Below are 25,864 nucleotides of genomic sequence, written 5' to 3'. Positions count from 1 at the left end.
AAACTTCACACACACATACATACATACAAACTGGAATGAGGCATTTTCTTTCTTTCTCAGCTACACTCACCTATCCCCCACGCTAACTTCTTTACCGCTTTTCTCTTGGCCTTGCTATGCATACTTTTCCTCTTAAGACACCCATTGTCTGGCCTACCCCTTCCCTACATTGCCTTGCCTTTCCTTTCCTATCCAACCTTGCATTTCTTTGTCATTCCTGGCCATTGTTTTCCTCTTCCTTCCTGACCTATCCATGTCTTTCCCTTGCCCTTCCTACCAGTCCAGTGCCTTGCACCACCCATCCCCCTTGCCACTTTGTCCAGTTTCCCTTCCCCTTTGTCCAGCTCCAATCTTTCATTTCCTTCTCCTTCTAGGACTCTCATTGCCTTGCTTGCCTCTCCTTTGTCTTGCCTGGCAAAGCCACCACTTTTCTTGGCGTTACCTTTGAACCTCTCCTCTCCCTTGCCTTGCATTCCCTTGCTCACTCGTCCCCCACCTGGAATTCAATACCCCTCTTTTTGCGGAATTTCTTCATCTTGCCTTGCCCTGCCTGCTTCTCCTAGGACTCTCAAGGCTTTCACGTACCTCCAGCGTTTCAGGAGCATGTGAGAGGAAGCCCAAAAGAGGTCACGTGCAAGCACACCCATCTGTCCTGGCAGCTTGCTTCTGGCACCTATCCTTACATGTCTTGAATTTTGGACATAAAATTCACATTTCACCTTTGCGCTTCAGGACCAGAATGACAGTTCTTTTGTATACCAAGGAAAGCAGGTAATCCAAGTGTATTAGGTGCAGATTAGAGATGGCCCATATGAGATCAAGGCCAGACAGAGAAGTCTGTCCTAGCCCCTTTTGTGTACCAGCAGTCTTTGAATGTACCTCTCATTTGTCTTGCCTTGGTGACCCCAAAGTTTCCTTGCCTTGCCCTGCCTTGCCTCCCTAGCCTTGCACTCCCTCCAGTGCCTACGCCCACACTTGACCTGCCCACACTTGACTGCTTTCCTCCAGGGAAACCTAGCCTTGTCTAGGCCTTCCTGTTTCTGCCTGGCCTTCCTATGCCCATCCTTGCCTAGAAGTTCTGGGCCTTCTCTCACCTACCACTCCATTTGCTTGCCCCTCATGGCTCCAGCCTTGTCAGTTTCTCCCTTGACTCGCCTACAATTGCGCCTACACTTGGTTTGCATTGCAAAGAGCGGTAGGCAAGGCAAAGCAAAGCAAGGAAGGTCTTTCTAGGTCTTGCCAGGCAAGGCACACATAAGCAAGCAAGCAAAACAAGAGTAGACTAGCCACAGCATCAAAGGCAAGGCAAGGCCAAGTGACTCTGAGTGCCTTTCCTTGGCAAGTAAAAGATATAGTGACAATGTAATAGGGCAGGCGTTAAAGGTACCATGAGGAGGTATAGTCCAGCAAGATATTTATGTCGTAGACCCTTCTGTGCAGGAGCCATTGTTGGACATAGTACAGGACATGGCATACAGCTTGGCTTGGTAAGTTCCTGAAGGAGAATGGCAATGCTTTCTCATGGGAAGGAAAGCACGTAGCCCCAGAGTTGGAGGTGCAGATAAGAAGCTGTGTCGCGCAGCTCAAGGACGACAGCAGCTTCTTGTGCCGGCATATTTGGAAGCACTCCCTCAATTTGTACAGTCATTGAGTCAGTATCCATCTTTGGAAGGCTGTCTGCCTCTAGTGAGAGTGTTCTGACACCATTGTATGGGATCAGTCACTGGATGTTTTGGATTTTGGAGGAGGGGACTCCATTTCTCCTGAAATGAGCTTCTTGTTATTCGCTTTGGCAAAGAAATTAAGTTTGGATGGGCACTTTGGGTGGTCTCAGTGAATTTAAAGGTTTTTCCCAAGAGGTTTCCCTGTGGGTTAGAGCTGTTGAACTGACAGTGGGAATCTAGACACCAAGTTGTTGAGCTTTTTGTCCTTGTAGCTTTAGTGTGTGAGTAGTCCCTGTTGCCATGCTGCTTGGATCTTGACTCTGAGACTGAAAGCTTAGGAGCGTAGAGCAGAAAAGAAAAGTGCTAATAGCAGGGTGTGTGTTCATTGTTTGATGGGTGAAGTTGAAATTGTAGGCAGCAAAGAACTTTCTCTCTCAGCTGGCACATTTGTTGAGCGGATGTCTTTGAGTTTGTTACCGGACTCTGCGAGAGTGAAAATGTTTGTTAGGGCAGAGGATTTTGTGTTGCCCTTTGAGTGTGGTGCAAAAGTGTTTGCACACTTGGAGGGGGAAGATCAGCAAAGTCTTTTTTTCCTGGCACAGTTAATTTGAGAGCAGGGACGTTTCCAACTCGGCTCTGTCCTTTGGAGCTGGCCTTGGTGCGTTTCCTTCTTTTGTTAGTCGACAGCGCCATCGTGTGGTTATTTTGATGAGCGCTGGCAGACGGTGCCAGGGAAAAAGCCAAGCTGTTTGCGGCTCCGGCCTCATTGGTGTAGGAGCAGCGCAGGGAAGAGCTCCGCTGGGGGTCCTGGCTCTTAGAGACTGAGAGAATGTGATCCTGTATGTAGCACAGAAGGAAGTGGAATTGTTTCATTGTGGGCTGTGCAGTTTATAAGCTGCAAATGAAAAGGCAATTGCAGCGCAGCCTCTTCTTTTCTGTGTGATCAGCTGCTCAACGTGTAACTCGCACACACTGAACTGCATCCACCTCCCTGGAGATATAAAATGTGTATATCACTTTCCTCAAGCTCTATGTATTACCTTGCACTCTAGCAGATCCCAAACCGCTTCAAAACGTCCAGCAGCTACTCAAAAAGAAAAAGTCCAACAAAAAGCTAGTGCTGGCCTTTAGAGTGCCTTTGCAGTCCGTAAAATAGACGAAATGCACTAGGGCTTTGAATGCTTCTTCCCAACTATATAAATTCTCTCCAAGTGGCAAAGTCCATCATTACAGCAAAATTTTTCAGCTGGAGTTCTGACTGAGAGATGTGCCAGGACAGAAGGCATTTGCTGACCTAGCCTTTTTCCCTGTGTAACTTGGTATTTGCAGTACAATTATTTTCAGTGTCGCTGTGTCCAAGCAGCTAGAGATTACACAGATAGAAGTGTCAAGAGAGATGCTGCTAAAGTATGCCCTTCTTATAGCAGCATTTAAATGGCACACGACGCCTTGCTGCTTTTTCTTTCCCAGAGAGACCTGCTGTCAATTTTTTCACTCTGGCTTCTTGATCAAAAATGTCCACCTGAAATGTCTTACAGAAATAGGCTCCAGGTGTAAAAACCAGTACGGGGCTACATTTTCTGCGTGCTCCACATAAGTCACATCAAACTCACTCATCAAACTTCACTCTCTCCTTCCATTCTCCACTGCCTCTACCATTGTGTTCTCTGGATCTCAGAGTCTAAAGGCAGGCGCAATAGTTTCCACTGAGGGGTTGGAAGAGGTGTACAAGCAGCACAAATAGCTTCTGCGCTGCGCAGGCCATTTCTCTGCATTTTAGAGTCTAAGGGAAAGCGCTAGTGTTCCTGCGGAGAGCTGCAACAGCTGCAGAATATGTGTTGTCTTGGCACATGTTTGCAATCCACCATGATGGATCCTTAGTGAAACCAAACTGTGGTTCTGCTTCAAACATCTCACCCTGCTTGGCCACAAAGCTTTCGCTGACATGTCCCATTGCCTTTTTATTGCTGCGTTTCATTTTCAGAGTTTGTACGGAATCATTGCACTTTGCTTCTAAGCTGAACGTCGATACTGCTGGAGTCTCATATGTCCATTTTCTTCTCACACAAAAAAACTGCTTCCTTTAAAACATGCTGATGCGACCTGCTTTCTTGCTCAGCTGTAATTTTAGGGGTGTTCTCTGTCCCGCTTACAGTCTGAATCTAAACCAAGAAGTTTATGGGACACAGATGTGCCAAGACAAATAGTTTGCTTGGACCTTGCCACGTGTATTCAAAAGCATCCATTCACTCCACCATCAAGTCACTGCTTTCTTCTGCTTTACATCCTGCAAACTTCACACACACATACATACATACAAACTGGAATGAGGCATTTTCTTTCTTTCTCAGCTACACTCACCTATCCCCCACGCTAACTTCTTTACCGCTTTTCTCTTGGCCTTGCTATGCATACTTTTCCTCTTAAGACACCCATTGTCTGGCCTACCCCTTCCCTACATTGCCTTGCCTTTCCTTTCCTATCCAACCTTGCATTTCTTTGTCATTCCTGGCCATTGTTTTCCTCTTCCTTCCTGACCTATAAATGTCTTTCCCTTGCCCTTCCTACCAGTCCAGTGCCTTGCACCACCCATCCCCCTTGCCACTTTGTCCAGTTTCCCTTCCCCTTTGTCCAGCTCCAATCTTTCATTTCCTTCTCCTTCTAGGACTCTCATTGCCTTGCTTGCCTCTCCTTTGTCTTGCCTGGAAAAGCCACCACTTTTCTTGGCGTTACCTTTGAACCTCTCCTCTCCCTTGCCTTGCATTCCCTTGCTCACTCGTCCCCCACCTGGAATTCAATACCCCTCTTTTTGCGGAATTTCTTCATCTTGCCTTGCCCTGCCTGCTTCTCCTAGGACTCTCAAGGCTTTCACGTACCTCCAGCGTTTCAGGAGCATGTGAGAGGAAGCCCAAAAGAGGTCACGTGCAAGCACACCCATCTGTCCTGGCAGCTTGCTTCTGGCACCTATCCTTACATGTCTTGAATTTTGGACATAAAATTCACATTTCACCTTTGCGCTTCAGGACCAGAATGACAGTTCTTTTGTATACCAAGGAAAGCAGGTAATCCAAGTGTATTAGGTGCAGATTAGAGATGGCCCATATGAGATCAAGGCCAGACAGAGAAGTCTGTCCTAGCCCCTTTTGTGTACCAGCAGTCTTTGAATGTACCTCTCATTTGTCTTGCCTTAATGACCCAAAAGTTTCCTTGCCTTGCCCTGCCTTGCCTCCCTAGCCTTGCACTCCCTCCAGTGCCTACGCCCACACTTGACCTGCCCACACTTGACTGCTTTCCTCCAGGGAAACCTAGCCTTGCCTAGGCCTTCCTGTTTCTGCCTGGCCTTCCTATGCCCATCCTTGCCTAGAAGTTCTGGGCCTTCTCTCACCTACCACTCCATTTGCTTGCCCCTCATGGCTCCAGCCTTGTCAGCTTCTCCCTTGACTTGCCTACAATTGCGCCTACACTTGGTTTGCATTGCAAAGAGCGGTAGGCAAGGCAAAGCAAAGCAAGGAAGGTCTTTCTAGGTCTTGCCAGGCAAGGCACACATAAGCAAGCAAGCAAAACAAGAGTAGACTAGCCACAGCATCAAAGGCAAGGCAAGGCCAAGTGACTCTGAGTGCCTTTCCTTGGCAAGTAAAAGATATAGTGACAATGTAATAGGGCAGGCGTTAAAGGTACCATGAGGAGGTATAGTCCAGCAAGATATTTATGTCGTAGACCCTTCTGTGCAGGAGCCATTGTTGGACATAGTACAGGACATGGCATACAGCTTGGCTTGGTAAGTTCCTGAAGGAGAATGGCAATGCTTTCTCATGGGAAGGAAAGCACGTAGCCCCAGAGTTGGAGGTGCAGATAAGAAGCTGTGTCGCGCAGCTCAAGGACGACAGCAGCTTCTTGTGCCGGCATATTTGGAAGCACTCCCTCAATTTGTACAGTCATTGAGTCAGTATCCATCTTTGGAAGGCTGTCTGCCTCTAGTAAGAGTGTTCTGACACCATTGTATGGGATCAGTCACTGGATGTTTTGGATTTTGGAGGAGGGGACTCCATTTCTCCTGAAATGAGCTTCTTGTTATTCGCTTTGGCAAAGAAATTAAGTTTGGATGGGCACTTTGGGTGGTCTCAGTGAATTTAAAGGTTTTTCCCAAGAGGTTTCCCTGTGGGTTAGAGCTGTTGAACTGACAGTGGGAATCTAGACAGCAAGTTGTTGAGCTTTTTGTCCTTGTAGCTTTAGTGTGTGAGTAGTCCCTGTTGCCATGCTGCTTGGATCTTGACTCTGAGACTGAAAGCTTAGGAGCGTAGAGCAGAAAAGAAAAGTGCTAATAGCAGGGTGTGTGTTCATTGTTTGATGGGTGAAGTTGAAATTGTAGGCAGCAAAGAACTTTCTCTCTCAGCTGGCACATTTGTTGAGCGGATGTCTTTGAGTTTGTTACCGGACTCTGCGAGAGTGAAAATGTTTGTTAGGGCAGAGGATTTCGTGTTGCCCTTTGAGTGTGGTGCAAAAGTGTTTGCACACTTGGAGGGGGAAGATCAGCAAAGTCTTTTTTTCCTGGCACAGTTAATTTGAGAGCAGGGACGTTTCCAACTCGGCTCTGTCCTTTGGAGCTGGCCTTGGTGCGTTTCCTTCTTTTGTTAGTCGACAGCGCCATCGTGTGGTTATTTTGATGAGCGCTGGCAGACGGTGCCAGGGAAAAAGCCAAGCTGTTTGCGGCTCCGGCCTCATTGGTGTAGGAGCAGCGCAGGGAAGAGCTCCGCTGGGGGTCCTGGCTCTTAGAGACTGAGAGAATGTGATCCTGTATGTAGCACAGAAGGAAGTGGAATTGTTTCATTGTGGGCTGTGCAGTTTATAAGCTGCAAATGAAAAGGCAATTGCAGCGCAGCCTCTTCTTTTCTGTGTGATCAGCTGCTCAACATGTAACTCGCACACACTGAACTGCATCCACCTCCCTGGAGATATAAAATGTGTATATCACTTTCCTCAAACTCTATGTATTACCTTGCACTCTAGCAGATCCCAAACCGCTTCAAAACGTCCAGCAGCTACTCAAAAAGAAAAAGTCCAACAAAAAGCTAGGGCTGGCCTTCATAGTGCCTTTGCAGTCCGTAAAATAGACGAAATGCACTAGGGCTTTGAATGTTTCTTCCCAACTATATAAATTCTCTCCAAGTGGCAAAGTCCATCATTACAGCAAAATTTTTCAGCTGGAGTTCTGACTGAGAGATGTGCCAGGACAGAAGGCATTTGCTGACCTAGCCTTTTTCCCTGTGTAACTTGGTATTTGCAGTACAATTATTTTCAGTGTCGCTGTGTCCAAGCAGCTAGAGATTACACAGATAGAAGTGTCAAGAGAGATGCTGCTAAAGTATGCCCTTCTTATAGCAGCATTTAAATGGCACACGACGCCTTGCTGCTTTTTCTTTCCCAGAGAGACCTGCTGTCAATTTTTTCACTCTGGCTTCTTGATCAAAAATGTCCACCTGAAATGTCTTACAGAAATAGGCTCCAGGTGTAAAAACCAGTACGGGGCTACATTTTCTGCGTGCTCCACATAAGTCACATCAAACTCACTCATCAAACTTCACTCTCTCCTTCCATTCTCCACTGCCTCTACCATTGTGTTCTCTGGATCTCAGAGTCTAAAGGCAGGCGCAATAGTTTCCACTGAGGGGTTGGAAGAGGTGTACAAGCAGCACAAATAGCTTCTGCGCTGCGCAGGCCATTTTTCTGCATTTTAGAGTCTAAGGGAAAGCGGAGAGCTGCAACAGCTGCAGAATATGTGTTGTCTTGGCACATGCTTGCAATCCACCATGATGGATCCTTAGTGAAACCAAACTGTGGTTCTGATTCAAACATCTCACCCTGCTTGGCCACAAAGCTTTCGCTGACATGTCCCATTGCCTTTTTATTGCTGCGTTTCATTTTCAGAGTTTGTACGGAATCATTGCACTTTGCTTCTAAGCTGAACGTCGATACTGCTGGAGTCTCATATGTCCATTTTCTTCTCACACAAAAAAACTGCTTCCTTTAAAACATGCTGATGCGACCTGCTTTCTTGCTCAGCTGTAATTTTAGGGGTGTTCTCTGTCCCGCTTACAGTCTGAATCTAAACCAAGAAGTTTATGGGACACAGATGTGCCAAGACAAATAGTTTGCTTGGACCTTGCCACGTGTATTCAAAAGCATCCATTCACTCCACCATCAAGTCACTGCTTTCTTCTGCTTTACATCCTGCAAACTTCACACACACATACATACATACAAACTGGAATGAGGCATTTTCTTTCTTTCTCAGCTACACTCACCTATCCCCCACGCTAACTTCTTTACCGCTTTTCTCTTGGCCTTGCTATGCATACTTTTCCTCTTAAGACACCCATTGTCTGGCCTACCCCTTCCCTACATTGCCTTGCCTTTCCTTTCCTATCCAACCTTGCATTTCTTTGTCATTCCTGGCCATTGTTTTCCTCTTCCTTCCTGACCCATCCATGTCTTTCCCTTGCCCTTCCTACCAGTCCAGTGCCTTGCACCACCCATCCCCCTTGCCACTTTGTCCAGTTTCCCTTCCCCTTTGTCCAGCTCCAATCTTTCATTTCCTTCTCCTTCTAGGACTCTCATTGCCTTGCTTGCCTCTCCTTTGTCTTGCCTGGCAAAGCCACCACTTTTCTTGGCGTTACCTTTGAACCTCTCCTCTCCCTTGCCTTGCATTCCCTTGCTCACTCGTCCCCCACCTGGAATTCAATACCCCTCTTTTTACCGAAATTTCTTCATCTTGCCTTGCCCTGCCTGCTTCTCCTAGGACTCTCAAGGCTTTCACGTACCTCCAGCGTTTCAGGAGCATGTGAGAGGAAGCCCAAAAGAGGTCACGTGCAAGCACACCCATCTGTCCTGGCAGCTTGCTTCTGGCACCTATCCTTACATGTCTTGAATTTTGGACATAAAATTCACATTTCACCTTTGCGCTTCAGGACCAGAATGACAGTTCTTTTGTATACCAAGGAAAGCAGGTAATCCAAGTGTATTAGGTGCAGATTAGAGATGGCCCATATGAGATCAAGGCCAGACAGAGAAGTCTGTCCTAGCCCCTTTTGTGTACCAGCAGTCTTTGAATGTACCTCTCATTTGTCTTGCCTTGGTGACCCCAAAGTTTCCTTGCCTTGCCCTGCCTTGCCTCCCTAGCCTTGCACTCCCTCCAGTGCCTACGCCCACACTTGACCTGCCCACACTTGACTGCTTTCCTCCAGGGAAACCTAGCCTTGCCTAGGCCTTCCTGTTTCTGCCTGGCCTTCCTATGCCCATCCTTGCCTAGAAGTTCTGGGCCTTCTCTCACCTACCACTCCATTTGCTTGCCCCTCATGGCTCCAGCCTTGTCAGTTTCTCCCTTGACTCGCCTACAATTGCGCCTACACTTGGTTTGCATTGCAAAGAGCGGTAGGCAAGGCAAAGCAAAGCAAGGAAGGTCTTTCTAGGTCTTGCCAGGCAAGGCACACATAAGCAAGCAAGCAAAACAAGAGTAGACTAGCCACAGCATCAAAGGCAAGGCAAGGCCAAGTGACTCTGAGTGCCTTTCCTTGGCAAGTAAAAGATATAGTGACAATGTAATAGGGCAGGCGTTAAAGGTACCATGAGGAGGTATAGTCCAGCAAGATATTTATGTCGTAGACCCTTCTGTGCAGGAGCCATTGTTGGACATAGTACAGGACATGGCGTACAGTTTGGCTTGGTAAGTTCCTGAAGGAGAATGGCAATGCTTTCTCATGGGAAGGAAAGCACGTAGCCCCAGAGTTGGAGGTGCAGATAAGAAGCTGTGTCGCGCAGCTCAAGGACGACAGCAGCTTCTTGTGCCGGCATATTTGGAAGCACTCCCTCAATTTGTACAGTCATTGAGTCAGTATCCATCTTTGGAAGGCTGTCTGCCTCTAGTAAGAGTGTTCTGACACCATTGTATGGGATCAGTCACTGGATGTTTTGGATTTTGGAGGAGGGGACTCCATTTCTCCTGAAATGAGCTTCTTGTTATTCGCTTTGGCAAAGAAATTAAGTTTGGATGGGCACTTTGGGTGGTCTCAGTGAATTTAAAGGTTTTTCCCAAGAGGTTTCCCTGTGGGTTAGAGCTGTTGAACTGACAGTGGGAATCTAGACACCAAGTTGTTGAGCTTTTTGTCCTTGTAGCTTTAGTGTGTGAGTAGTCCCTGTTGCCATGCTGCTTGGATCTTGACTCTGAGACTGAAAGCTTAGGAGCGTAGAGCAGAAAAGAAAAGTGCTAATAGCAGGGTGTGTGTTCATTGTTTGATGGGTGAAGTTGAAATTGTAGGCAGCAAAGAACTTTCTCTCTCAGCTGGCACATTTGTTGAGCGGATGTCTTTGAGTTTGTTACCGGACTCTGCGAGAGTGAAAATGTTTGTTAGGGCAGAGGATTTTGTGTTGCCCTTTGAGTGTGGTGCAAAAGTGTTTGCACACTTGGAGGGGGAAGATCAGCAAAGTCTTTTTTTCCTGGCACAGTTAATTTGAGAGCAGGGACGTTTCCAACTCGGCTCTGTCCTTTGGAGCTGGCCTTGGTGCGTTTCCTTCTTTTGTTAGTCGACAGCGCCATCGTGTGGTTATTTTGATGAGCGCTGGCAGACGGTGCCAGGGAAAAAGCCAAGCTGTTTGCGGCTCCGGCCTCATTGGTGTAGGAGCAGCGCAGGGAAGAGCTCCGCTGGGGGTCCTGGCTCTTAGAGACTGAGAGAATGTGATCCTGTATGTAGCACAGAAGGAAGTGGAATTGTTTCATTGTGGGCTGTGCAGTTTATAAGCTGCAAATGAAAAGGCAATTGCAGCGCAGCCTCTTCTTTTCTGTGTGATCAGCTGCTCAACATGTAACTCGCACACACTGAACTGCATCCACCTCCCTGGAGATATAAAATGTGTATATCACTTTCCTCAAACTCTATGTATTACCTTGCACTCTAGCAGATCCCAAACCGCTTCAAAACGTCCAGCAGCTACTCAAAAAGAAAAAGTCCAACAAAAAGCTAGGGCTGGCCTTCATAGTGCCTTTGCAGTCCGTAAAATAGACGAAATGCACTAGGGCTTTGAATGTTTCTTCCCAACTATATAAATTCTCTCCAAGTGGCAAAGTCCATCATTACAGCAAAATTTTTCAGCTGGAGTTCTGACTGAGAGATGTGCCAGGACAGAAGGCATTTGCTGACCTAGCCTTTTTCCCTGTGTAACTTGGTATTTGCAGTACAATTATTTTCAGTGTCGCTGTGTCCAAGCAGCTAGAGATTACACAGATAGAAGTGTCAAGAGAGATGCTGCTAAAGTATGCCCTTCTTATAGCAGCATTTAAATGGCACACGACGCCTTGCTGCTTTTTCTTTCCCAGAGAGACCTGCTGTCAATTTTTTCACTCTGGCTTCTTGATCAAAAATGTCCACCTGAAATGTCTTACAGAAATAGGCTCCAGGTGTAAAAACCAGTACGGGGCTACATTTTCTGCGTGCTCCACATAAGTCACATCAAACTCACTCATCAAACTTCACTCTCTCCTTCCATTCTCCACTGCCTCTACCATTGTGTTCTCTGGATCTCAGAGTCTAAAGGCAGGCGCAATAGTTTCCACTGAGGGGTTGGAAGTGGTGTACAAGCAGCACAAATAGCTTCTGCGCTGCGCAGGCCATTTCTCTGCATTTTAGAGTCTAAGGGAAAGCGCTAGTGTTCCTGCGGAGAGCTGCAACAGCTGCAGAATATGTGTTGTCTTGGCACATGTTTGCAATCCACCATGATGGATCCTTAGTGAAACCAAACTGTGGTTCTGCTTTAAACATCTCACCCTGCTTGGCCACAAAGCTTTCACTGACATGTCCCATTGCCTTTTTATTGCTGCGTTTCATTTTCAGAGTTTGTACGGAATCATTGCACTTTGCTTCTAAGCTGAACGTCGATACTGCTGGAGTCTCATATGTCCATTTTCTTCTCACACAAAAAAACTGCTTCCTTTAAAACATGCTGATGCGACCTGCTTTCTTGCTCAGCTGTAATTTTAGGGGTGTTCTCTGTCCCGCTTACAGTCTGAATCTAAACTAAGAAGTTTATGGGACACAGATGTGCCAAGACAAATAGTTTGCTTGGACCTTGCCACGTGTATTCAAAAGCATCCATTCACTCCACCATCAAGTCACTGCTTTCTTCTGCTTTACATCCTGCAAACTTCACACACACATACATACATACAAACTGGAATGAGGCATTTTCTTTCTTTCTCAGCTACACTCACCTATCCCCCACGCTAACTTCTTTACCGCTTTTCTCTTGGCCTTGCTATGCATACTTTTCCTCTTAAGACACCCATTGTCTGGCCTACCCCTTCCCTACATTGCCTTGCCTTTCCTTTCCTATCCAACCTTGCATTTCTTTGTCATTCCTGGCCATTGTTTTCCTCTTCCTTCCTGACCTATCCATGTCTTTCCCTTGCCCTTCCTACCAGTCCAGTGCCTTGCACCACCCATCCCCCTTGCCACTTTGTCCAGTTTCCCTTCCCCTTTGTCCAGCTCCAATCTTTCATTTCCTTCTCCTTCTAGGACTCTCATTGCCTTGCTTGCCTCTCCTTTGTCTTGCCTGGCAAAGCCACCACTTTTCTTGGCGTTACCTTTGAACCTCTCCTCTCCCTTGCCTTGCATTCCCTTGCTCACTCGTCCCCCACCTGGAATTCAATACCCCTCTTTTTGCGGAATTTCTTCATCTTGCCTTGCCCTGCCTGCTTCTCCTAGGACTCTCAAGGCTTTCACGTACCTCCAGCGTTTCAGGAGCATGTGAGAGGAAGCCCAAAAGAGGTCACGTGCAAGCACACCCATCTGTCCTGGCAGCTTGCTTCTGGCACCTATCCTTACATGTCTTGAATTTTGGACATAAAATTCACATTTCACCTTTGCGCTTCAGGACCAGAATGACAGTTCTTTTGTATACCAAGGAAAGCAGGTAATCCAAGTGTATTAGGTGCAGATTAGAGATGGCCCATATGAGATCAAGGCCAGACAGAGAAGTCTGTCCTAGCCCCTTTTGTGTACCAGCAGTCTTTGAATGTACCTCTCATTTGTCTCGCCTTGGTGACCCCAAAGTTTCCTTGCCTTGCCCTGCCTTGCCTCCCTAGCCTTGCACTCCCTCCAGTGCCTACGCCCACACTTGACCTGCCCACACTTGACTGCTTTCCTCCAGGGAAACCTAGCCTTGCCTAGGCCTTCCTGTTTCTGCCTGGCCTTCCTATGCCCATCCTTGCCTAGAAGTTCTGGGCCTTCTCTCACCTACCACTCCATTTGCTTGCCCCTCATGGCTCCAGCCTTGTCAGTTTCTCCCTTGACTCGCCTACAATTGCGCCTACACTTGGTTTGCATTGCAAAGAGCGGTAGGCAAGGCAAAGCAAAGCAAGGAAGGTCTTTCTAGGTCTTGCCAGGCAAGGCACACATAAGCAAGCAAGCAAAACAAGAGTAGACTAGCCACAGCATCAAAGGCAAGGCAAGGCCAAGTGACTCTGAGTGCCTTTCCTTGGCAAGTAAAAGATATAGTGACAATGTAATAGGGCAGGCGTTAAAGGTACCATGAGGAGGTATAGTCCAGAGAGATATTTATGTCGTAGACCCTTCTGTGCAGGAGCCATTGTTGGACATAGTACAGGACATGGCGTACAGTTTGGCTTGGTAAGTTCCTGAAGGAGAATGGCAATGCTTTCTCATGGGAAGGAAAGCACGTAGCCCCAGAGTTGGAGGTGCAGATAAGAAGCTGTGTCGCGCAGCTCAAGGACGACAGCAGCTTCTTGTGCCGGCATATTTGGAAGCACTCCCTCAATTTGTACAGTCATTGAGTCAGTATCCATCTTTGGAAGGCTCTCTGCCTCTAGTAAGAGTGTTCTGACACCATTGTATGGGATCAGTCACTGGATGTTTTGGATTTTGGAGGAGGGGATGCCATTTCTCTTGAAATGAGCTTCTTGTTATTCGCTTTGGCAAAGAAATTAAGTTTGGATGGGCACTTTGGGTGGTCTCAGTGAATTTAAAGGTTTTTCCCAAGAGGTTTCCCTGTGGGTTAGAGCTGTTGAACTGACAGTGGGAATCTAGACACCAAGTTGTTGAGCTTTTTGTCCTTGTAGCTTTAGTGTGTGAGTAGTCCCTGTTGCCATGCTGCTTGGATCTTGACTCTGAGACTGAAAGCTTAGGAGCGTAGAGCAGAAAAGAAAAGTGCTAATAGCAGGGTGTGTGTTCATTGTTTGATGGGTGAAGTTGAAATTGTAGGCAGCAAAGAACTTTCTCTCTCAGCTGGCACATTTGTTGAGCGGATGTCTTTGAGTTTGTTACCGGACTCTGCGAGAGTGAAAATGTTTGTTAGGGCAGAGGATTTCGTGTTGCCCTTTGAGTGTGGTGCAAAAGTGTTTGCACACTTGGAGGGGGAAGATCAGCAAAGTCTTTTTTTCCTGGCACAGTTAATTTGAGAGCAGGGACGTTTCCAACTCGGCTCTGTCCTTTGGAGCTGGCCTCGGTGCGTTTCCTTCTTTTGTTAGTCGACAGCGCCATCGTGTGGTTATTTTGATGAGCGCTGGCAGCCGGTGCCAGGGAAAAAGCCAAGCTGTTTGCAGCTCCGGCCTCATTGGTGTAGGAGCAGCGCAGGGAAGAGCTCCGCTGGGGGTCCTGGCTCTTAGAGACTGAGAGAATGTGATCCTGTATGTAGCACAGAAGGAAGTGGAATTGTTTCATTGTGGGCTGTGCAGTTTATAAGCTGCAAATGAAAAGGCAATTGCAGCGCAGCCTCTTCTTTTCTGTGTGATCAGCTGCTCAACATGTAACTCGCACACACTGAACTACATCCACCTCCCTGGAGATATAAAATGTGTATATCACTTTCCTCAAACTCTATGTATTACCTTGCACTCTAGCAGATCCCAAACCGCTTCAAAACGTCCAGCAGCTACTCAAAAAGAAAAAGTCCAACAAAAAGCTTGGGCTGGCCTTCATAGTGCCTTTGCAGTCCGTAAAATAGACGAAATGCACTAGGGCTTTGAATGTTTCTTCCCAACTATATAAATTCTCTCCAAGTGGCAAAGTCCATCATTACAGCAAAATTTTTCAGCTGGAGTTCTGACTGAGAGATGTGCCAGGACAGAAGGCATTTGCTGACCTAGCCTTTTTCCCTGTGTAACTTGGTATTTGCAGTACAATTATTTTCAGTGTCGCTGTGTCCAAGCAGCTAGAGATTACACAGATAGAAGTGTCAAGAGAGATGCTGCTAAAGTATGCCCTTCTTATAGCAGCATTTAAATGGCACACGACGCCTTGCTGCTTTTTCTTTCCCAGAGAGACCTGCTGTCAATTTTTTCACTCTGGCTTCTTGATCAAAAATGTCCACCTGAAATGTCTTACAGAAATAGGCTCCAGGTGTAAAAACCAGTACGGGGCTACATTTTCTGCGTGCTCCACATAAGTCACATCAAACTCACTCATCAAACTTCACTCTCTCCTTCCATTCTCCACTGCCTCTACCATTGTGTTCTCTGGATCTCAGAGTCTAAAGGCAGGCGCAATAGTTTCCACTGAGGGGTTGGAAGAGGTGTACAAGCAGCACAAATAGCTTCTGCGCTGCGCAGGCCATTTCTCTGCATTTTAGTCTAAGGGAAAGCGCTAGTGTTCCTGCGGAGAGCTGCAACAGCTGCAGAATATGTGTTGTCTTGGCACATGTTTGCAATCCACCATGATGGATCCTTAGTGAAACCAAACTGTGGTTCTGCTTCAAACATCTCACCCTGCTTGGCCACAAAGCTTTCGCTGACATGTCCCATTGCCTTTTTATTGCTGCGTTTCATTTTCAGAGTTTGTACGGAATCATTGCACTTTGCTTCTAAGCTGAACATCGATACTGCTGGAGTCTCATATGTCCATTTTCTTCTCACACAAAAAAACTGCTTCCTTTAAAACATGCTGATGCGACCTGCTTTCTTGCTCAGCTGTAATTTTAGGGGTGTTCTCTGTCCCGCTTACAGTCTGAATCTAAACTAAGAAGTTTATGGGACACAGATGTGCCAAGACAAATAGTTTGCTTGGACCTTGCCACGTGTATTCAAAAGCATCCATTCACTCCACCATCAAGTCACTGCTTTCTTCTGCTTTACATCCTGCAAACTTCACACACACATACATACATACAAACTGGAATGAGGCATTTTCTTTCTTTCTCAGCTACACTCACCTATCCCCCACGCTAACTTCTTTACCGCTTTTCTCTTGGCCTTGCTATGCATACTTTTCCTCTTAAGACACCCATTGTCTGGCCTACCCCTTCCCTACATTGCCTTGCCTTTCCTTTCCTATCCAACCTTGCATTTCTTTGTCATTCCTGGCCATTGTTTTCCTCTTCCTTCCTGACCTATCCATGTCTTTCCCTTGCCCTTCCTACCAGTCCAGTGCCTTGCACCACCCATCCCCCTTGCCACTTTGTCCAGTTTCCCTTCCCCTTTGTCCAGCTCCAATCTTTCATTTCCTTCTCCTTCTAGGACTCTCATTGCCTTGCTTGCCTCTCCTTTGTCTTGCCTGGCAAAGCCACCACTTTTCTTGGCGTTACCTTTGAACCTCTCCTCTCCCTTGCCTTGCATTCCCTTGCTCACTCGTCCCCCACCTGGAATTCAATACCCCTCTTTTTGCGGAATTTCTTCATCTTGCCTTGCCCTGCCTGCTTCTCCTAGGACTCTCAAGGCTTTCACGTACCTCCAGCGTTTCAGGAGCATGTGAGAGGAAGCCCAAAAGAGGTCACGTGCAAGCACACCCATCTGTCCTGGCAGCTTGCTTCTGGCACCTATCCTTACATGTCTTGAATTTTGGACATAAAATTCACATTTCACCTTTGCGCTTCAGGACCAGAATGACAGTTCTTTTGTATACCAAGGAAAGCAGGTAATCCAAGTGTATTAGGTGCAGATTAGAGATGGCCCATATGAGATCAAGGCCAGACAGAGAAGTCTGTCCTAGCCCCTTTTGTGTACCAGCAGTCTTTGAATGTACCTCTCATTTGTCTCGCCTTGGTGACCCCAAAGTTTCCTTGCCTTGCCCTGCCTTGCCTCCCTAGCCTTGCACTCCCTCCAGTGCCTACGCCCACACTTGACCTGCCCACACTTGACTGCTTTCCTCCAGGGAAACCTAGCCTTGCCTAGGCCTTCCTGTTTCTGCCTGGCCTTCCTATGCCCATCCTTGCCTAGAAGTTCTGGGCCTTCTCTCACCTACCACTCCATTTGCTTGCCCCTCATGGCTCCAGCCTTGTCAGTTTCTCCCTTGACTCGCCTACAATTGCGCCTACACTTGGTTTGCATTGCAAAGAGCGGTAGGCAAGGCAAAGCAAAGCAAGGAAGGTCTTTCTAGGTCTTGCCAGGCAAGGCACACATAAGCAAGCAAGCAAAACAAGAGTAGACTAGCCACAGCATCAAAGGCAAGGCAAGGCCAAGTGACTCTGAGTGCCTTTCCTTGGCAAGTAAAAGATATAGTGACAATGTAATAGGGCAGGCGTTAAAGGTACCATGAGGAGGTATAGTCCAGCAAGATATTTATGTCGTAGACCCTTCTGTGCAGGAGCCATTGTTGGACATAGTACAGGACATGGCGTACAGTTTGGCTTGGTAAGTTCCTGAAGGAGAATGGCAATGCTTTCTCATGGGAAGGAAAGCACGTAGCCCCAGAGTTGGAGGTGCAGATAAGAAGCTGTGTCGCGCAGCTCAAGGACGACAGCAGCTTCTTGTGCCGGCATATTTGGAAGCACTCCCTCAATTTGTACAGTCATTGAGTCAGTATCCATCTTTGGAAGGCTCTCTGCCTCTAGTAAGAGTGTTCTGACACCATTGTATGGGATCAGTCACTGGATGTTTTGGATTTTGGAGGAGGGGATGCCATTTCTCTTGAAATGAGCTTCTTGTTATTCGCTTTGGCAAAGAAATTAAGTTTGGATGGGCACTTTGGGTGGTCTCAGTGAATTTAAAGGTTTTTCCCAAGAGGTTTCCCTGTGGGTTAGAGCTGTTGAACTGACAGTGGGAATCTAGACACCAAGTTGTTGAGCTTTTTGTCCTTGTAGCTTTAGTGTGTGAGTAGTCCCTGTTGCCATGCTGCTTGGATCTTGACTCTGAGACTGAAAGCTTAGGAGCGTAGAGCAGAAAAGAAAAGTGCTAATAGCAGGGTGTGTGTTCATTGTTTGATGGGTGAAGTTGAAATTGTAGGCAGCAAAGAACTTTCTCTCTCAGCTGGCACATTTGTTGAGCGGATGTCTTTGAGTTTGTTACCGGACTCTGCGAGAGTGAAAATGTTTGTTAGGGCAGAGGATTTCGTGTTGCCCTTTGAGTGTGGTGCAAAAGTGTTTGCACACTTGGAAGGGGAAGATCAGCAAAGTCCTTTTTTTCCTGGCACAGTTAATTTGAGAGCAGGGACGTTTCCAACTCGGCTCTGTCCTTTGGAGCTGGCCTCGGTGCGTTTCCTTCTTTTGTTAGTCGACAGCGCCATCGTGTGGTTATTTTGATGAGCGCTGGCAGCCGGTGCCAGGGAAAAAGCCAAGCTGTTTGCGGCTCCGGCCTCATTGGTGTAGGAGCAGCGCAGGGAAGAGCTCCGCTGGGGGTCCTGGCTCTTAGAGACTGAGAGAATGTGATCCTGTATGTAGCACAGAAGGAAGTGGAATTGTTTCATTGTGGGCTGTGCAGTTTATAAGCTGCAAATGAAAAGGCAATTGCAGCGCAGCCTCTTCTTTTCTGTGTGATCAGCTGCTCAACATGTAACTCGCACACACTGAACTACATCCACCTCCCTGGAGATATAAAATGTGTATATCACTTTCCTCAAACTCTATGTATTACCTTGCACTCTAGCAGATCCCAAACCGCTTCAAAACGTCCAGCAGCTACTCAAAAAGAAAAAGTCCAACAAAAAGCTAGGGCTGGCCTTCATAGTGCCTTTGCAGTCCGTAAAATAGACGAAATGCACTAGGGCTTTGAATGTTTCTTCCCAACTATATAAATTCTCTCCAAGTGGCAAAGTCCATCATTACAGCAAAATTTTTCAGCTGGAGTTCTGACTGAGAGATGTGCCAGGACAGAAGGCATTTGCTGACCTACCCTTTTTCCCTGTGTAACTTGGTATTTGCAGTACAATTATTTTCAGTGTCGCTGTGTCCAAGCAGCTAGAGATTACACAGATAGAAGTGTCAAGAGAGATGCTGCTAAAGTATGCCCTTCTTATAGCAGCATTTAAATGGCACACGACGCCTTGCTGCTTTTTCTTTCCCAGAGAGACCTGCTGTCAATTTTTTCACTCTGGCTTCTTGATCAAAAATGTCCACCTGAAATGTCTTACAGAAATAGGCTCCAGGTGTAAAAACCAGTACGGGGCTACATTTTCTGCGTGCTCCACATAAGTCACATCAAACTCACTCATCAAACTTCACTCTCTCCTTCCATTCTCCACTGCCTCTACCATTGTGTTCTCTGGATCTCAGAGTCTAAAGGCAGGCGCAATAGTTTCCACTGAGGGGTTGGAAGAGGTGTACAAGCAGCACAAATAGCTTCTGCGCTGCGCAGGCCATTTCTCTGCATTTTAGAGTCTAAGGGAAAGCGCTAGTGTTCCTGCGGAGAGCTGCAACAGCTGCAGAATATGTGTTGTCTTGGCACATGTTTGCAATCCACCATGATGGATCCTTAGTGAAACCAAACTGTGGTTCTGCTTCAAACATCTCACCCTGCTTGGCCACAAAGCTTTCGCTGACATGTCCCATTGCCTTTTTATTGCTGCGTTTCATTTTCAGAGTTTGTACGGAATCATTGCACTTTGCTTCTAAGCTGAACGTCGATACTGCTGGAGTCTCATATGTCCATTTTCTTCTCACACAAAAAAACTGCTTCCTTTAAAACATGCTGATGCGACCTGCTTTCTTGCTCAGCTGTAATTTTAGGGGTGTTCTCTGTCCCGCTTACAGTCTGAATCTAAACTAAGAAGTTTATGGGACACAGATGTGCCAAGACAAATAGTTTGCTTGGACCTTGCCACGTGTATTCAAAAGCATCCATTCACTCCACCATCAAGTCACTGCTTTCTTCTGCTTTACATCCTGCAAACTTCACACACACATACATACATACAAACTGGAATGAGGCATTTTCTTTCTTTCTCAGCTACACTCACCTATCCCCCACGCTAACTTCTTTACCGCTTTTCTCTTGGCCTTGCTATGCATACTTTTCCTCTTAAGACACCCATTGTCTGGCCTACCCCTTCCCTACATTGCCTTGCCTTTCCTTTCCTATCCAACCTTGCATTTCTTTGTCATTCCTGGCCATTGTTTTCCTCTTCCTTCCTGACCTATAAATGTCTTTCCCTTGCCCTTCCTACCAGTCCAGTGCCTTGCACCACCCATCCCCCTTGCCACTTTGTCCAGTTTCCCTTCCCCTTTGTCCAGCTCCAATCTTTCATTTCCTTCTCCTTCTAGGACTCTCATTGCCTTGCTTGCCTCTCCTTTGTCTTGCCTGGCAAAGCCACCACTTTTCTTGGCGTTACCTTTGAACCTCTCCTCTCCCTTGCCTTGCATTCCCTTGCTCACTCGTCCCCCACCTGGAATTCAATACCCCTCTTTTTGCGGAATTTCTTCATCTTGCCTTGCCCTGCCTGCTTCTCCTAGGACTCTCAAGGCTTTCACGTACCTCCAGCGTTTCAGGAGCATGTGAGAGGAAGCCCAAAAGAGGTCACGTGCAAGCACACCCATCTGTCCTGGCAGCTTGCTTCTGGCACCTATCCTTACATGTCTTGAATTTTGGACATAAAATTCACATTTCACCTTTGCGCTTCAGGACCAGAATGACAGTTCTTTTGTATACCAAGGAAAGCAGGTAATCCAAGTGTATTAGGTGCAGATTAGAGATGGCCCATATGAGATCAAGGCCAGACAGAGAAGTCTGTCCTAGCCCCTTTTGTGTACCAGCAGTCTTTGAATGTACCTCTCATTTGTCTTGCCTTGGTGACCCCAAAGTTTCCTTGCCTTGCCCTGCCTTGCCTCCCTAGCCTTGCACTCCCTCCAGTGCCTACGCCCACACTTGACCTGCCCACACTTGACTGCTTTCCTCCAGGGAAACCTAGCCTTGCCTAGGCCTTCCTGTTTCTGCCTGGCCTTCCTATGCCCATCCTTGCCTAGAAGTTCTGGGCCTTCTCTCACCTACCACTCCATTTGCTTGCCCCTCATGGCTCCAGCCTTGTCAGCTTCTCCCTTGACTTGCCTACAATTGCGCCTACACTTGGTTTGCATTGCAAAGAGCGGTAGGCAAGGCAAAGCAAAGCAAGGAAGGTCTTTCTAGGTCTTGCCAGGCAAGGCACACATAAGCAAGCAAGCAAAACAAGAGTAGACTAGCCACAGCATCAAAGGCAAGGCAAGGCCAAGTGACTCTGAGTGCCTTTCCTTGGCAAGTAAAAGATATAGTGACAATGTAATAGGGCAGGCGTTAAAGGTACCATGAGGAGGTATAGTCCAGCAAGATATTTATGTCGTAGACCCTTCTGTGCAGGAGCCATTGTTGGACATAGTACAGGACATGGCGTACAGTTTGGCTTGGTAAGTTCCTGAAGGAGAATGGCAATGCTTTCTCATGGGAAGGAAAGCACGTAGCCCCAGAGTTGGAGGTGCAGATAAGAAGCTGTGTCGCGCAGCTCAAGGACGACAGCAGCTTCTTGTGCCGGCATATTTGGAAGCACTCCCTCAATTTGTACAGTCATTGAGTCAGTATCCATCTTTGGAAGGCTGTCTGCCTCTAGTAAGAGTGTTCTGACACCATTGTATGGGATCAGTCACTGGATGTTTTGGATTTTGGAGGAGGGGACTCCATTTCTCCTGAAATGAGCTTCTTGTTATTCGCTTTGGCAAAGAAATTAAGTTTGGATGGGCACTTTGGGTGGTCTCAGTGAATGTAAAGGTTTTTCCCAAGAGGTTTCCCTGTGGGTTAGAGCTGTTGAACTGACAGTGGGAATCTAGACACCAAGTTGTTGAGCTTTTTGTCCTTGTAGCTTTAGTGTGTGAGTAGTCCCTGTTGCCATGCTGCTTGGATCTTGACTCTGAGACTGAAAGCTTAGGAGCGTAGAGCAGAAAAGAAAAGTGCTAATAGCAGGGTGTGTGTTCATTGTTTGATGGGTGAAGTTGAAATTGTAGGCAGCAAAGAACTTTCTCTCTCAGCTGGCACATTTGTTGAGCGGATGTCTTTGAGTTTGTTACCGGACTCTGCGAGAGTGAAAATGTTTGTTAGGGCAGAGGATTTTGTGTTGCCCTTTGAGTGTGGTGCAAAAGTGTTTGCACACTTGGAGGGGGAAGATCAGCAATGTCTTTTTTTCCTGGCACAGTTAATTTGAGAGCAGGGACGTTTCCAACTCGGCTCTGTCCTTTGGAGCTGGCCTCGGTGCGTTTCCTTCTTTTGTTAGTCGACAGCGCCATCGTGTGGTTATTTTGATGAGCGCTGGCAGCCGGTGCCAGGGAAAAAGCCAAGCTGTTTGCGGCTCCGGCCTCATTGGTGTAGGAGCAGCGCAGGGAAGAGCTCCGCTGGGGGTCCTGGCTCTTAGAGACTGAGAGAATGTGATCCTGTATGTAGCACAGAAGGAAGTGGAATTGTTTCATTGTGGGCTGTGCAGTTTATAAGCTGCAAATGAAAAGGCAATTGCAGCGCAGCCTCTTCTTTTCTGTGTGATCAGCTGCTCAACATGTAACTCGCACACACTGAACTGCATCCACCTCCCTGGAGATATAAAATGTGTATATCACTTTCCTCAAACTCTATGTATTACCTTGCACTCTAGCAGATCCCAAACCGCTTCAAAACGTCCAGCAGCTACTCAAAAAGAAAAAGTCCAACAAAAAGCTAGGGCTGGCCTTCATAGTGCCTTTGCAGTCCGTAAAATAGACGAAATGCACTAGGGCTTTGAATGTTTCTTCCCAACTATATAAATTCTCTCCAAGTGGCAAAGTCCATCATTACAGCAAAATTTTTCAGCTGGAGTTCTGACTGAGAGATGTGCCAGGACAGAAGGCATTTGCTGACCTAGCCTTTTTCCCTGTGTAACTTGGTATTTGCAGTACAATTATTTTCAGTGTCGCTGTGTCCAAGCAGCTAGAGATTACACAGATAGAAGTGTCAAGAGAGATGCTGCTAAAGTATGCCCTTCTTATAGCAGCATTTAAATGGCACACGACGCCTTGCTGCTTTTTCTTTCCCAGAGAGACCTGCTGTCAATTTTTTCACTCTGGCTTCTTGATCAAAAATGTCCACCTGAAATGTCTTACAGAAATAGGCTCCAGGTGTAAAAACCAGTACGGGGCTACATTTTCTGCGTGCTCCACATAAGTCACATCAAACTCACTCATCAAACTTCACTCTCTCCTTCCATTCTCCACTGCCTCTACCATTGTGTTCTCTGGATCTCAGAGTCTAAAGGCAGGCGCAATAGTTTCCACTGAGGGGTTGGAAGAGGTGTACAAGCAGCACAAATAGCTTCTGCGCTGCGCAGGCCATTTCTCTGCATTTTAGAGTCTAAGGGAAAGCGCTAGTGTTCCTGCGGAGAGCTGCAACAGCTGCAGAATATGTGTTGTCTTGGCACATGTTTGCAATCCACCATGATGGATCCTTAGTGAAACCAAACTGTGGTTCTGCTTCAAACATCTCACCCTGCTTGGCCACAAAGCTTTCGCTGACATGTCCCATTGCCTTTTTATTGCTGCGTTTCATTTTCAGAGTTTGTACGGAATCATTGCACTTTGCTTCTAAGCTGAACGTCGATACTGCTGGAGTCTCATATGTCCATTTTCTTCTCACACAAAAAAACTGCTTCCTTTAAAACATGCTGATGCGACCTGCTTTCTTGCTCAGCTGTAATTTTAGGGGTGTTCTCTGTCCCGCTTACAGTCTGAATCTAAACTAAGAAGTTTATGGGACACAGATGTGCCAAGACAAATAGTTTGCTTGGACCTTGCCACGTGTATTCAAAAGCATCCATTCACTCCACCATCAAGTCACTGCTTTCTTCTGCTTTACATCCTGCAAACTTCACACACACATACATACATACAAACTGGAATGAGGCATTTTCTTTCTTTCTCAGCTACACTCACCTATCCCCCACGCTAACTTCTTTACCGCTTTTCTCTTGGCCTTGCTATGCATACTTTTCCTCTTAAGACACCCATTGTCTGGCCTACCCCTTCCCTACATTGCCTTGCCTTTCCTTTCCTATCCAACCTTGCATTTCTTTGTCATTCCTGGCCATTGTTTTCCTCTTCCTTCCTGACCTATAAATGTCTTTCCCTTGCCCTTCCTACCAGTCCAGTGCCTTGCACCACCCATCCCCCTTGCCACTTTGTCCAGTTTCCCTTCCCCTTTGTCCAGCTCCAATCTTTCATTTCCTTCTCCTTCTAGGACTCTCATTGCCTTGCTTGCCTCTCCTTTGTCTTGCCTGGCAAAGCCACCACTTTTCTTGGCATTACCTTTGAACCTCTCCTCTCCCTTGCCTTGCATTCCCTTGCTCACTCGTCCCCCACCTGGAATTCAATACCCCTCTTTTTGCGGAATTTCTTCATCTTGCCTTGCCCTGCCTGCTTCTCCTAGGACTCTCAAGGCTTTCACGTACCTCCAGCGTTTCAGGAGCATGTGAGAGGAAGCCCAAAAGAGGTCACGTGCAAGCACACCCATCTGTCCTGGCAGCTTGCTTCTGGCACCTATCCTTACATGTCTTGAATTTTGGACATAAAATTCACATTTCACCTTTGCGCTTCAGGACCAGAATGACAGTTCTTTTGTATACCAAGGAAAGCAGGTAATCCAAGTGTATTAGGTGCAGATTAGAGATGGCCCATATGAGATCAAGGCCAGACAGAGAAGTCTGTCCTAGCCCCTTTTGTGTACCAGCAGTCTTTGAATGTACCTCTCATTTGTCTCGCCTTGGTGACCCCAAAGTTTCCTTGCCTTGCCCTGCCTTGCCTCCCTAGCCTTGCACTCCCTCCAGTGCCTACGCCCACACTTGACCTGCCCACACTTGACTGCTTTCCTCCAGGGAAACCTAGCCTTGTCTAGGCCTTCCTGTTTCTGCCTGGCCTTCCTATGCCCATCCTTGCCTAGAAGTTCTGGGCCTTCTCTCACCTACCACTCCATTTGCTTGCCCCTCATGGCTCCAGCCTTGTCAGTTTCTCCCTTGACTCGCCTACAATTGCGCCTACACTTGGTTTGCATTGCAAAGAGCGGTAGGCAAGGCAAAGCAAAGCAAGGAAGGTCTTTCTAGGTCTTGCCAGGCAAGGCACACATAAGCAAGCAAGCAAAACAAGAGTAGACTAGCCACAGCATCAAAGGCAAGGCAAGGCCAAGTGACTCTGAGTGCCTTTCCTTGGCAAGTAAAAGATATAGTGACAATGTAATAGGGCAGGCGTTAAAGGTACCATGAGGAGGTATAGTCCAGCAAGATATTTATGTCGTAGACCCTTCTGTGCAGGAGCCATTGTTGGACATAGTACAGGACATGGCGTACAGTTTGGCTTGGTAAGTTCCTGAAGGAGAATGGCAATGCTTTCTCATGGGAAGGAAAGCACGTAGCCCCAGAGTTGGAGGTGCAGATAAGAAGCTGTGTCGTGCAGCTCAAGGACGACAGCAGCTTCTTGTGCCGGCATATTTGGAAGCACTCCCTCAATTTGTACAGTCATTGAGTCAGTATCCATCTTTGGAAGGCTGTCTGCCTCTAGTAAGAGTGTTCTGACACCATTGTATGGGATCAGTCACTGGATGTTTTGGATTTTGGAGGAGGGGACTCCATTTCTCCTGAAATGAGCTTCTTGTTATTCGCTTTGGCAAAGAAATTAAGTTTGGATGGGCACTTTGGGTGGTCTCAGTGAATTTAAAGGTTTTTCCCAAGAGGTTTCCCTGTGGGTTAGAGCTGTTGAACTGACAGTGGGAATCTAGACAGCAAGTTGTTGAGCTTTTTGTCCTTGTAGCTTTAGTGTGTGAGTAATCCCTGTTGCCATGCTGCTTGGATCTTGACTCTGAGACTGAAAGCTTAGGAGCGTAGAGCAGAAAAGAAAAGTGCTAATAGCAGGGTGTGTGTTCATTGTTTGATGGGTGAAGTTGAAATTGTAGGCAGCAAAGAACTTTCTCTCTCAGCTGGCACATTTGTTGAGCGGATGTCTTTGAGTTTGTTACCGGACTC

Source organism: Poecile atricapillus, chromosome W, assembly GCF_030490865.1.
Source record: "Poecile atricapillus isolate bPoeAtr1 chromosome W, bPoeAtr1.hap1, whole genome shotgun sequence".
NCBI lineage: Eukaryota > Metazoa > Chordata > Aves > Passeriformes > Paridae > Poecile > Poecile atricapillus.
Note: the sequence above shows the minus strand (reverse complement) of the source record.